Below are 13,907 nucleotides of genomic sequence, written 5' to 3'. Positions count from 1 at the left end.
TGTATATTTTACTAAACTGGTCTACCATGTAGTAACTGGGGTAATGGTAAAAATTTAACTGGAAAAATAAGTTTTGAGAAATAGGGCCAATTTTTTTTATAAAGCTGTGACATAGTGACAAAATCTACGCTAATATTGGCAAGTAAAATTCTGGCATTTTCCCTTCTTTTTTCCCTCTTCAGTGTCGTGGTGACACTCTTTTTCCCTCTTCAGTGTCGTAGTGACACTCTTTTTCCCTCTTCAGTGTCGAGATGACACTCGTTTCTCTTCTTCAGTGTCGAGATGACACTCGTTTCTCTTCTTCAGTGTCGAGATGACTCTTTTTCCTCTTCAGTGTTGTGGTGACACTCTTTTTTTATTCTTCAATGTCGAGATGACACTCGTTTCTCTTCTTCAGTGTCGAGATGACTCTTTTTCCTCTTCAGTGTCGTGGTGACACTCTTTTTTTTCATTCTTCAGTGTCGTGGTGACACTCGTTTCTCTTCTTCAGTGTCGAGATGATACTCTTTTTTTTCTTCAGTGTCGCTGTGACACCCTTTTTTCTTAAAAAGTCAGTCGCATAGGGAAGGAAAGAAAAAAAAAACGTAAACTTAAAAATCTTCTTTCAATTTGTGGTTCTTCAATTCAGATTGAGCTAGATTTCTTCTGGTACTATAATTAAATCATTGCCATTGATACATTTATAAAGAATATTATTTTTCACTAAATAATCATCGTACGGTTTTGACTTTAAAACTTCTTTAATTGTTCTGATATGTTCATCAGTTTCTTGAGCTTGGAGTATTTTCAGAGTTACAATATCTTGTGTAATCATGCAAATAGGGTTTCTGCTTAAACTGTCAATGTGGCGCATTCTTGTACCTTTTCTGTGTTCAATTTCGTAGTCGAAATCGGATAGCATTAAAGCCCATCTAGCGATTTTCATGCTAATTTCTTTTTTCTCCATAGTCATTTTAAATGCGTTGCAATCGGTTATGATTTTAAATGGAATGCCCAACACATAAATCCTAAATTTTGTCAACGCTTCGATGACAGCTAAAACTTCTAGTTCATAACTTGAGTAATTGCGTTCGGTATCTGTTGTTTTCTTACTCATAAAATACACTGGGTGTAACTGATTATCTACTATTGATTTTCGCATTAAAACAGCACCGTAGCCATCTATACAAGCATCGCAATGAATTTCAGTTTCACTTTTTGGGTTGGAAATAGACAGAACAGGTTCAGAAGATAAAGTTCTTTTAAGTTCATTAAAAGAATTTTGTTCATTAATGTCAAATTTGAGCGCAGTATCTTTTTTGAGTAAATCGCTCAATGGTTTAGCAATTATACTATAATGTCGAATGAATTTTCTGAAATATCCAGTCAAGCCCATAAAACTTAAAACATTTTTAGTGCATTTTGGCTCTGGAAAATTCATTACAGCTTTAGTTTTAAGCGTTGGAGGACGCAACACACCATTTGCAATCCTATACCCTAAGAATTCGATTTCTCTCTTCAAAAAATTACATTTTTTGATATTTAACTCTAGACCATATTCTGACGCGGTTTTCAGAACAAGTTTCAATTTTTCTATACCTTCAGCTTCAGTTTTGGAAGGAATTTTGAGATCATCCATATATATTATAACGATATCATCTTTTATTAATTGACGAAAAACATTATAAACATATTTAGAAAAGACGCTGGGACAATTTGTGAGACCAAATGGGCATTTTAAAAATTTGTATAGCCCTTCATGTGTTACAAAAGATGTGTATTTCCTAGAACTTTCTTCTACATCTACATGGAAGAAACCGTTTTTATGGTCTAACGTTGTGAATACCTCTGCGGAATGTAATTTGTCGATTACATCATCTATTACGGGCAACGGAAAATGTTCTCGTACTGTTTTCTTATTTAGACGTCTGTAGTCGACACAAAGTCTAGACGTGTTATCTTTTATTTTCACCTGAACTACAGCAGAAGAAAAGTCCGAACAGCTTTCTCGAATAATTCCCTTTGCTAACCATTCTTCGACTTGCGCTTCCACGACCTTTTTTTCAACGGGTGGTAGCCGTCGAGGGGAAGAGAAAATCGGAATTTGATCAGTTAAATTAATTTTCATTTTCACATCGATGGATTTGGTTTTGTTGGGAGCATACGTCTTTATTAAGGACAGTAATTCAAAATGCAATTTTTCTTCTGTCAAGTGACTTAAATCAATTTCGGAATCATCCAAAACATTAACCATATTAATCAAAAAAATTTCGGGTTCACTCTTCAGCTCTGAAAATGATACTTCATTTGGTGAAATGTTTAGAACTCCCTGCTGGATAACATCAATGCCGATAATTAAGTCAAAGCAAATGGAATTGTCTTCTATGACAAAAATATCTGTGGTACATCTGAAATTGTCAATTTCAATGTCCAATCTAAAATATCCTAATGGTTTGATAGACATTTTTCCCAAACCGGTCAAAGATATGCTTGTTTGGTCTAATTTTACCAATTTTTTTATTTTTTCATACTGGCTTCTTTTCAAAAGTGTTTTTTGACTACCTGTGTCCACTAATGAAATTAAATTAAGAGAACAAATTCTAGCATTTTTCAAGAGTAAGTTCTGAGAATTAATTGTATTTACGACCGATTGTCCGTTTGTAGCAATTGTTTCCTTAGGTTTCGCACAATTAAGTGATTTGTGCCCTAATTCACCGCAACGAAAACAACGTATTCCTTTTTGTTTATGATAACAGTCTGTACTTATGTGGTTATTTTTCCCACAGAAAAAACATCGTTTTTCTGGCAATTTTGGTCTCTGAGGGTAACTTTGGTTATGTTGATTAATTTTATGCATCGGTTTATTCGTTTTATAGTTTGTGGAAGATGAATTGGGTTTTGTTCGGGGTGGCCGTATATTTTCATATGCAACAAGTTTTTCTGCAAGTTTGTGGGGATTCGTCAAATTTTCCCAATCATCAAGAAAATGTTCTTTACAATCTGGGGAGCATTTTTTCTTAATCTCATCTGAGATTATGAGTTCCTGTAAATCTTTGAAATCGTTTATTTGTAATTCATCTAACCAGCCTTCAAAGTAGTTTCTGATTTCAAAATAAAAATCTTTCCACATACTGTTATCGCGTTTTTGATGTTTTCTGAAAAGAGTTCGAAATTTGTCGGCTGTTAATTTGAATCTTTGCAATAAAATGTTCCGAATATGTGAATAATTTTTAAACAGGTCTTCCGGTTCTCTAGCAATTAATTTTGCTATATCGGTTGGAAGTACTCCGAGTAAATGTGAGACCCACAAATTTTCTGGAACATTGAAAAGCTTCATTTGTCTCTCCACAATTGTTAAAAATAATGACATATCGTCTTTTTCAGGGTTGAATAATGGTAAGACATTTTAAAAATCAATCTGCATCCGGTCAAAGTCTATGGGATTGTGTGATACAACATCCCTAGGGTGGTTTTGTGACTCTAATCTTAGTTTTTCTAGTTCGATTGCACGTTCATCGGCAAGACGACACGTTTCCCTATCGATGCGTTCATTTTCTAATTGTTTTTCCACCTTTTCCGCTTCTTCCATTTCTTTCCGTTCTTCAATAATTGTGTTTAAAGTGTTCTTTACAAAATCGAGGTCATCAGTAAATAATTTACAGTTAGTAATTTTGTCCCGTAAATCAATTATTTTGTCATCGCCATTTACGTCGACGCGTAATTCTCTGGCTAAAGTTTGCAGATCAGCCTTTTTACCCTTGGACAAGAAAGACATGGCTTTTGTTTCGCTTGTGAAATTTTTCGTTAACCAAGAACAATATAAATTATCTTTGCAATAAAATGAAAAAAAAAAATATATACGATTTCCGGGATGTTTTTGTTCAATGTTGAACACATATCATACATTCTATAAATAAAATATTTCAAAACCAAAATCTTCAGTAACAAAATGTAAACAATTTTTTTTTTAATCTTCAACACTGATATTGGACATATCTAATATCTTCTCTAAACAAAATACTTCAATTTGTAGACATCAAAACAAAATGTTCTTTTCTTTAAAAGTTCAATGTTGAACCACACATCATAAATATTCTATCAATAAAATATTTCAAACTCAAAAGCTTCGGTTACGTAATGCAAGTAAAATGCTTTATCTTCAATACTATATTGAACATATCTCATATTTTCTACGAATAAAATTTTCAATTTTAACTAAAATGACATCAAAATTGCAAAATGTACTTATCTTCTTTCCTTTCTATTCCACTTCTGACACCACTTGTGGGATTCGATGGGTTCTGATCTTGACACTGTCACTCAACGAACGATTCGCATTAGCACTCATAATGAAATTTTAATTAATACTAGAACCTATGTACAACAGCTATTTATATTTATGAAATCAAATATCAATTCTACATCTACAACTACGGCATTTCACAGCGAACTATTCGGGCGGCCTTTTTGCGCGTCCGTCCATTCTCGTTTCCTTGGCTCTTTTTCCCGCTCGTCGCGCAGACTCGTGGGATATGTTATGTCGTGGATACTCGGTGGCGCCGGCTCTTCCAACCATCTCAAGGTAGTCTGAGCGCCCCGGTCTGGGCTCCTACAATATTAATCCAAATTTTTCGAGTATCTGCAGTTGAAAAGTTCCTTTTCTGTACTAAATCAAGGGCTCTAGCATAGGATTTTATTTTTTAAAATGATGAAATGAAGTTTAATTTTTTAGTTAAAACTTAAACAAATATAATTTAATAATTACTTTAGTTATTAAAGACGCTTTTTAGTTTTTTCCAGTTTCTGCCGGTTTTTACCGGTTATAACCAGTTTCTGCCGGCAGAAAGCCAACCCTGCCTGGGATGGGCCTTTTAATCTCTCCTCCCCTTAACATCACCAAAAATCGTCTGAAACAGCCTTTTTAGAGCTACAATTTCCAACAATTTCCTGGGAAGCACTCCAAACCTTTTCTCCCCTACATTATAAAAGATAATTAGAATGCATCTTTAAGACTGCAAATTAGAAAAATTTCTTGGTGCGGGCCTTCAAATCTCTCCTCCACGAAACATCACGAAAAGATTGTATTGAACTGCGTTTTTAACACCGCAATTGCAAAAAAAAAAATCCGCCGGAGAACCCCCGAACCTCCCTCTTCTGAACATTATTGGACATAATGTTTGCGTTTTTAAGGGGGGGTCGCTCCCAAGCACTTAATATTATGAAAGACAGAATGCATTTCAAAGATTACAAATCAGAAAAACTTTCTGGGATGGGCCCTCAAATCTCTCCTCCCTCTAACATCATCAAAAAAATCGTCTAACCGCATTCTTAAAGCTACAATTTCGAAAAATAGACAAGTGAGCCCCACGAAACCTCTTCTACCCTAACATGACCAAAGATAGTCTTAAAATGCGTTTTTAAGACTACAAATTCAAAAATTTTCCGGGGGGAAAACCCCTTTAGGGTAAAGGGGTTTTCCCCCCGGACCCCCTTTACTTCGGAGTTAATATTATACTTATGGTTAGGTTCATATCGGCTTCCTCTTAAATCAGAAGTCCTATAGGAGTCATCTCAGAACAAACAGTACTTACAGAAATACCACCTTGAGGCAACGATATATGCACATATTTGCTGAAAAAAGGGGGAAAATTATTGGGAATGTTACAGCCTTTATGATAAACTTTAGCCGCCTAGTTAAAATTCCTTAAAAAATGCTCTGGGTGATCGGATGAACTTTGAGCGGTCTGTGAGACCGCACCTCCCCTGTTACGGGTTAAGCGATGCACTGCAGTTTGCTTACGATTTAAAAGAAAAAAAAGTACACTACTGGAAGAAATCACATTATAAGGCTAATAAATTTAAGGTAACATAAAGTAATGAATTAAATGAGCCCTGACGGACTGAATTGTAACTTCGATGAGAAACTCCAGTTGTGGCTAACCTAACCTGGCAGTATCCTAGTAGAATTAGTAAAAAGTAAAAATAATGGAATGGTTTTTTTTTTCGTTAATATTTTCAAAATTTAAAAACTAAAACTATATTAAACTGAAAAATTAATTGTTCTCATTTTTATTTTCCCTTTTTATTTATCAATTTGTTTTTGCACATCCTGAAATGACATAGACTATCATTCTCAGAGGCAGCAACTTGCAAAAATTATTGACGGGACTGGACGTCACCAGGGGTTTTGGGGGGACAAAGGAGCATGGAAACTGGCATAACAGAAAGGGGTCTGGGGCCTTCCCCCGCGAAATTTAAAGAATTGTGTGCCTTGAAAATGCCATTTTACATATTTTCTGATGTGTGTAATTTGCATGAACCAGCAATATGTGACATGGCCAGGGGTCTGACCCGAGGAAATTTTGGAAATTAGGGAATCTTATGGAAGGTGAACGAATTTCATCTTTCAACATTTAGTTCGGACCTTCAACTTGTCCAAACATAGCCTAATAAATGCGTTTTACCATGTTCAGTTTCAAATAGTGATGTGGATCGGGTAAATGCCCAGTGGGTGGGTAAATATTTTTTGGGTATTTACCCAAGCCCTGGGTAAATACCCAAAAACTGGTTTTTTTACAAAAAAATGCAAAAAGTCTGAATTTTTTTTAAAATCTAAGTATGAAATAATTGGTAAAACTGATACATACATATGTATTACACAGTTTATAATATTTTTTATTGGAAGACTTGATGAAATTATGAAAGAAACATATCGTGAACCAAAGAATCTTACTTTTCAATGTCATAATTGGACAAGAATAAGCAATTCAATGATGAACTTCAGGATTTCAAAATCACAATCTAGGTTAGTCATATCCAAAATGAAAAAAAAAAGGAAGCATGGGGGATGCTTGGAAGAATTTACTGAGAAGTTATTAAGACTAGGATGTTATTTATTTATTTATTTTATTGCCGTTTAAGTGGTAACGTAGCAAATGTAGAAACAGTTTTCATATTAATAAGCGAAAAAAAAATATTGTTTTCTGTTGCCTTGCTCATTTGCATTTGCTTCCCAGTACTTCATGATGAAAATTTATTTGAACTATTTTTAATACACGCAATTAGTGATGTCAGGTGGGAAGGTAAATATATTTTTTGGGTATTTATCCTAAGGCAGGGTAAATCCCCTAGTAATTGCGTGCGCATTTTGACAAAAAAAACTTTAGGTGGTATCAAAAGGTGATGATTTTCTTTTTAAAACATAAACTGTAAAATGAAAGATTAAAAATATAAAAATTTATATATTATAATTTCTTTAATTAAAGGCATAATGAAATCTTATCAAAAAAAAAAAAAAACTGTCAGAACTTAGAATGAACTATTCTAAAACTTAAATAGGATGGCAGGATAATTTAATTTTTTATGGGGTAAAGCAAAAGGATTTAAGTTTAATTTTGTCACATAGATGGCACTAGCATAACTTTTTATTGATTTTTTATAATATCATGTTACTAGTTAGTTTTGGCTTTGAGTTGTAATCAGTTTGTCCAAAGCCTCCTGAATACTAAACGCATATCACATTTGCTTTAAAAGTGATCCTCCGCCAGTACACAAACAACGCTACTACCTGACGGCAATACATGGATGGTGTTGCTATAACGATGGATCCAAACAATTCAATTCAAATCAAATCGTTAATTGGTTAATTTTAAAATTTTAATTTAGACGTTAACCAACAGTTTTCTCAGCTTTAAATTTCTAATGCTTTCGACCTTCGATAGTTGGCAGTAGCCAGAAGACTGAAAATATACTTATGGGATCATTTTGCTCTATGTTAAAAGGAAGAACGCGATAGGCATTTAGTATTTAGGAGGCGTTAGTTGGTCACTCACTTTGTATTTGTACTGGTAAAACTTTAAATTTTGCTTTGAAAAGTGAAAAACAAAAAAGAAAGATGGACATTGATTAGGCATATCCAACACATTTAATGTGAATATCATATTATATTGCTAAGTTGTTTCACACAATAATTCTTTGAATAGGTGATCAAAAAACAATTTTTGGGCAAAAATTTGTTTTGTATATGGTTGGTTATATATATACATAGTGAAATACAGACAGAAAAGTATTTTAGTTGAATATAAATTTTTGAAATAAATACCCGGGTAAATACCCATTTTGGGTATTTACCCCTAAAAATAAATACCCAGGTATTTTACATCACTATTTCAAATAATTCCGGTTGGGAGCCTCTCCCACCCCCACTCTGTAGTTTAACATTTCAAAAGATAGCTTTTAAAAATTTTTAGTTGGAAGAGCGCTTTAATATCTCATCCCTTTTCCTGATATCATTAAAGATAGTTTAGAAATATGTTTTTAGACCTCAATGTTGAAAATTTTCAGGCCAGGGTCCCTAACCTTGCCTTTTCCTCTAAAGTAGCAAACACAGCCGAAAAATTCATATTTAGGCCTTTAATTCTGAAAGCTTTCCTGGAGAAAACTCCCACCCTTTCTTCTAAAGTCTCAACATATAGTCTAAAGTTATGCTTTTAATACATACTTCAATATCAATTTGTGAAAACAGTATTTGAACCCTGAATACCCTTGTTATCCTAACATGATCAAAGATAGCCTAAAATAAGTTTTTAGGACTTCAATGTCAGATTTTTTTCAAGAGAGCTATTTTAATCTCCCTCCCCCTCTCACCTAATGTCTCCAAAACTTAAAATTCCATTTTGAAAACTGAAATTTCCGAGGGGAGCTGAACTTCTCACCTCTTTTCGTAACGTCCCCAATGGTAGCCAAGGGCGCCCATATAGGGAAGGGGGGGGGGGCAAGTGGGGACTCAAGCGCCCCCCCCCCCCCCTTGAAATTAGAAGCAGTAATTTTAGTACTTTTTTCTTTGCAAAAATGTAAAAAGATTTGTAAAAATTCTTCTCCAGCCATTAATGAATACATTATTAAAAATGTTAAATTTTAATAACTCGAATCTGTACTGAAATCAATTTCTATGGGGAAAATATCCAGCTAAACCATTGGGAAAATATCTGAGGCACCCCCCCCCCCCCTCCCCTCCCTGTCCCTGAAATTTTGCATAATCGCACCCTTGATGATAGTCCAAAGTTTTGCGTGAGTGAGAAAGCTCGCTAACTCTTCCTTCTGACTGATAGCTTAAAATTAACTTCAGCTTGAAGAAAGATTTTAGGGTGAATCCCTCCCTTTCTCCCCTCTTCCTCTTAACATTACCAAACAAAGCCCAAAGACAGACGTCAATTACGGAAATTTTACAGAAGAGTTCTGTTTGGCTTCATAATATTTTTGGTGCCGTTAGGTGTTAGGGAACCCCTTAGCATCACCAAAGATAGCCTAGAATTCCGTTTTTTAGACTTCAATGCCGAAAAATTTCCAAAGAAAGAACCTGAACCTTCGCCCATTCCACCAAATATTTAAAATTTTTATTTCTTTTCTTCAGTGTTCATCAATCACCCAAACTTTTGAAATTTGGTTGGGATTTTGTTGGGATTAGAGGGAGGGAGGTAAAAACCCCCAAGAGATTTAAAACTTTTATTTCCTTTCAGTGCCCACCGATCGCCTAATGTCAACAAGGAAACACTAGAAGAAAATTGGGAGTAAGCTCAGCACACCCTTTCTGATAACTTTACTAAAGTTGTCATTTTTGACTTAAATTTAGCAATTTTCTCCAAGTGTCGCCCTTCTCCCCCCCCCCCTGTTTTTCTTTCTTTTGCAAGTATATAGAAATTAATTATGTCTCTTTTTTTCTCGAATTAAATTTCTAGTTTCAATTTAAACACCTTTGACAGTTGAATGTATTAGCTATTTCACAACAAAAGGGTGACAAATTGAAGAACCGAAGTCGGCGGCAAATACTAGCTAGGCCTTTGACACTATCACTCACTTCAACAACAATAGCCATTACTTAGTAATCCAACTTTATTTTTTATACAATAGTCTAAAAGAAAATAATTTTCATATACTCTTTTACTGGATCCCATTTCACATCGCCATTGCAGACAGTGAGACCGCTGCTAAAGCTAAAAATGCCCACGTCAATGCTTTTGTTCCTTTCAATAATATCAAAAAGACCATTATGGGCTGCCTTAATATCTATTGACCTCAGGACTGAAATACAGAAAAGCTCAATAAATTGCACACCATCCAGCCATTGAGGAAAAGTTTCTAGTTGTCAGTGATCAACATAAAATAAGTTATAATCGCCTGTCTTCATATTGGTCACATCAGTTGATACCACAAACATTTTTTTTTTTTTTTTTTTTTGCTACAAACAGGGAAAGAAAATGATAAAAAGCAATTTGAAGCAAATGATATTTAACTTAGTAATAGTGAATGTTTATGTCAGTGCTCTTTTTTAAGTCATTTTCTTTGATTTTTTCTGCAATGGGGTTGCTTCCTTCAGTAAAAAGTACTACTTTTAGTCACTGAAATTGATAGAATAAGCACAAAAAAAAAAAAAAAACATGGATCCAGAAAATTCTTTCATTTTCCCAGCAGTTATTTTTTGATTTATTTTTTAAAAATGTCCGATTTTGCAAACAAGCCATGATCTTGATGACGTCACAAATGATGCTCTTTGGCTCATTTTGTACCACATTTCCATGTTATGATAATCAAGAAGCGAATTAAAATTGCGATGTACGCTTGCTATCAACCACATTGTTGCCAATGCACGTGAGTTAAAAATGCAAATTAAATATTTTGCTCTGTGAATGGCAACACAGAATGGCAATTCATCATTTATACAAATACAAATACAAAAGTGACGACCAGCAACAGGCTCTGGGCCCAGCTGGACTGCTTCTAGTCAATTTACAATCCCCAGTGAAGATCAATGGCCCTCTTAAAACTATCTACTCCCTTGCTTATTACCACCTCTTCTGGTAAACTGTTCCAAGGTTCCACTACCCTGCTAAAATAATAATTTTTCCTAAGGTCCATATTAGCCTGAGATTTAAATAGCTTAAAACAGTGACCCCCTTGTCCTGTTTTCAGTGCTAAACTTCAGCTCCGTAACATCTTTCATTTTAATAAATTTAAACAACTGAATCATGTCCCCTCGGTCTCTTCTTTGCTCAAGACTGTACATTTTTAGCCTTCTAAGCCTGGAATCATAGTCTAAGTGAGAAAGTCCATTTATTAGCCTTGTAGCTCGTCTTTGAACACTTTCCAATACATTAATGTCTTTCTTAAGATAAGGAGACCAAAACTGAACAGCATACTCCAAATGAGGTCTTACCAAACTTCTGTATAAGGGCAGAAGAACTTCTTTAGATTTGTTTGAAATAGATCTATTGATAAACCCAAGCATCTTATTGGCCTTGTTACTAGCAATGCTGCATTGTTGGCTAAACTTTAAATCCTGACTTATTAAGACCCCCAGATCAGTAACTTTGTCTGCCTGACTAATGACTGAACCTTGCAAATAATAACTTGTACACTTATTTCCATGCCCTAAATGTAGCACTTGACATTTCCCAACATTAACAGCCATACCCCATTTATCAGCCCATTCCGTAATATGATCTAGATCCTCTTGCAGCTGTTTTGCTTGTTCTTCATTTTCTACAATCCCCATAACTTTGACATCACCAGCAAAACAATTCATGTTCCCAGAAACATTTTGTGAATGTCGTTCATAAAAACAATGAACAAAACAGGCCCTAACACGGATCCTTGAGGAACCCCGCTTAAAACCTCACTCCAATTAGAATGATTTCCCCTTACAACTACAATTTGTTTCCTTCCGGTCAGCCAGTTTTTTACCCAAATGAAAGTTTTCCCTCCTATTCCTATATCAGCTAATTTGCTAAGTAGAGCAACATGCGGTACCTTATCGAAAGCTTTTTGAAAATCAATGTAAACAACATCTACAGGCTTCTTATTGTCCAAAGCCTTGGTAATTTTGTCATAGAAATGTAATAAATTAGTTGCGCACGATTTACCTTTCCTGAAAACTAGTTAATAGATTATCAGTCTCTGGAAAAATTACTATCTTAATTTTTATCAATGTTTCAAAAATTTTGCAAACCACCGAAGTTAGACTCGCAGGTCTATAATTTCCCGCACTCCCTTTAGACCCTTTCTTGAAGAGCGGTGTAATGTTAGCCAGCTTCCAGTCCTCTGGCACTGTCCCCGAGTTATAAGAAGCATTGAAAATATTTACGATTACATCTGCTAATTCTTCCGCACATTCAACTAAAATTTTTGGATAAATATTATCAGGTCCCAGAGCCTTAGTCTCTTTAAGTTTTTTCAAATGAAGTAAAACGTCATCCCTGGAAAATACAAAGTCCTCAAGCTGTACTATAGCTTGTGTCTTGTTGGTGTCAACTGTTGAGATACAGTTATCGTTAAAAACACTCGAAAAAAAGTTATTAAGAACATTAGCAATATCACAATCGTCCTGAATTAAAATTCCGTGCTCATCAACCAGTGGCCCAATATGACTGTTTCGAACTTTCCCCGAATTAGCGTATGCAAAAAACTTCTTGGGATTCCTGTTTATGTTATCTGCCAGTCTTTGCTCCAACTCTCTTTTCTGAATCCGTACCAAATACTTAAATTTACGCCTTGCCTTACAATATTGGAGCCTATCTGCACTGTGACCAGTTTCTCTAAACCTATGAAAAGCAGCTTGCTTGTAATTTAAAGCATCCTTAGTTTCCCTGGAAAACCACATTGGCCAAATTTTAGTGTCGACACCCTTTCTCCTAAAAGAAACATGATCCCCAACCGTTTTCGCTAGCTTTTCCTTAAACTCTGCCCACTGAAGATTCACATCGCTATTGTCCAATCCAGAAGAAAAAACTGCTTTCAAACTCTGCCTAAGTGCCACAAAATCAGTAAAATTTGTGATGTCATCGGTAAGAAATGTAAACAATGAAAGCACAACTATTTAAGTAATTTTTTAAAAATATTAAACTTAAATGAATTATTTAAAAAATGGTTAGATCCTATGTTTTTAAGCATGTTCTTTCAGAAAAAAATACTTTTAAAATTTCGGAAACGACCCTTTTTACGAGTACCAACTCTTCGCTGACTAAAATTGTATGTTAGAAATCCAGTGGCACAAGAACCACTGAATAGCCTGACAATACAAAACATTAAATACGGAATAATGTTTGGTATATTACAGCATGTAAGGAAAAAATATTTGTGCGAAATTTTTAATACTTTCTGCAGTATGCGATGTAGTTAACAGATAAAAAGTTTGATTCTGAAGAAACTTTAAAACAACATTATATCCACTAGCGTAGCCGGAATTTACCTAGTTGGAGAAACCTAAACTTCCCTACATATATTTATGTACTATGCTTGTTATCTCTTCCTAGGAATAGTAAAATCAATGACTCTGTGGCGTTGACCCCTAAAGTACTCCATTGCTTGATTATAACCATAAAACAGAAATGAATTATTTCGTACAAGGGGTGTTTTCATGCCACTGCAAGAAATGATTTTTAAAAGATCTTTGAAACCCCTCCCTTTGGGAAATTCTGGACACGGACCTGGCTACAAATCACCACCAATATACAATGCTTGTAATGTCCAAATTTTAATCATATTCTTAATGCTTTTTTCAATTATTATCATCCATCTTTGAAAGTTTTATTCAATAATATATACCAAATTTTTCAAACTTTTCTCAACAGGGAAACTATTCTGACATTACTATTTTATTGTAAAATTTGTCTGTCTGTAGTAAAAAATTGATCAGTATTTGTTGAAATTCATAGCACAAACTATAGCAAAGTTAGCTCCAAGTGAAGCTGGGCTAAGCAAAGAATTCCTGTGCTTATTTACAATATATGTATTTGCAGTTTTATAAATTATGACTCACTTCTTGACCTCAAGGTGTAACATCCAATTCAGTAATTTTCAAGGACTACCATAGTTAGTTAACTATCAATAAATCAACCTTTATTTCAGTGCAAGTTGTAAGTGTTTTTAGCAAT

General features: G+C 34.6%; 1 protein-coding gene across 2 annotated transcripts in view; it reads left to right on the top strand.

Moving 5' to 3' along the window:
• Window positions 1-13,907, top strand: part of LOC129227691 (lipid droplet-regulating VLDL assembly factor AUP1 homolog) — a 46,544-nt gene that overhangs the window by 4,229 nt on the left and 28,408 nt on the right. The window lies entirely within an intron of this gene.

Source organism: Uloborus diversus, chromosome 8 (assembly GCF_026930045.1).
Source record: "Uloborus diversus isolate 005 chromosome 8, Udiv.v.3.1, whole genome shotgun sequence".
Taxonomy (NCBI): Eukaryota; Metazoa; Arthropoda; class Arachnida; order Araneae; family Uloboridae; genus Uloborus; species Uloborus diversus.
This window is presented reverse-complemented; position numbering and strand designations above follow the sequence as displayed.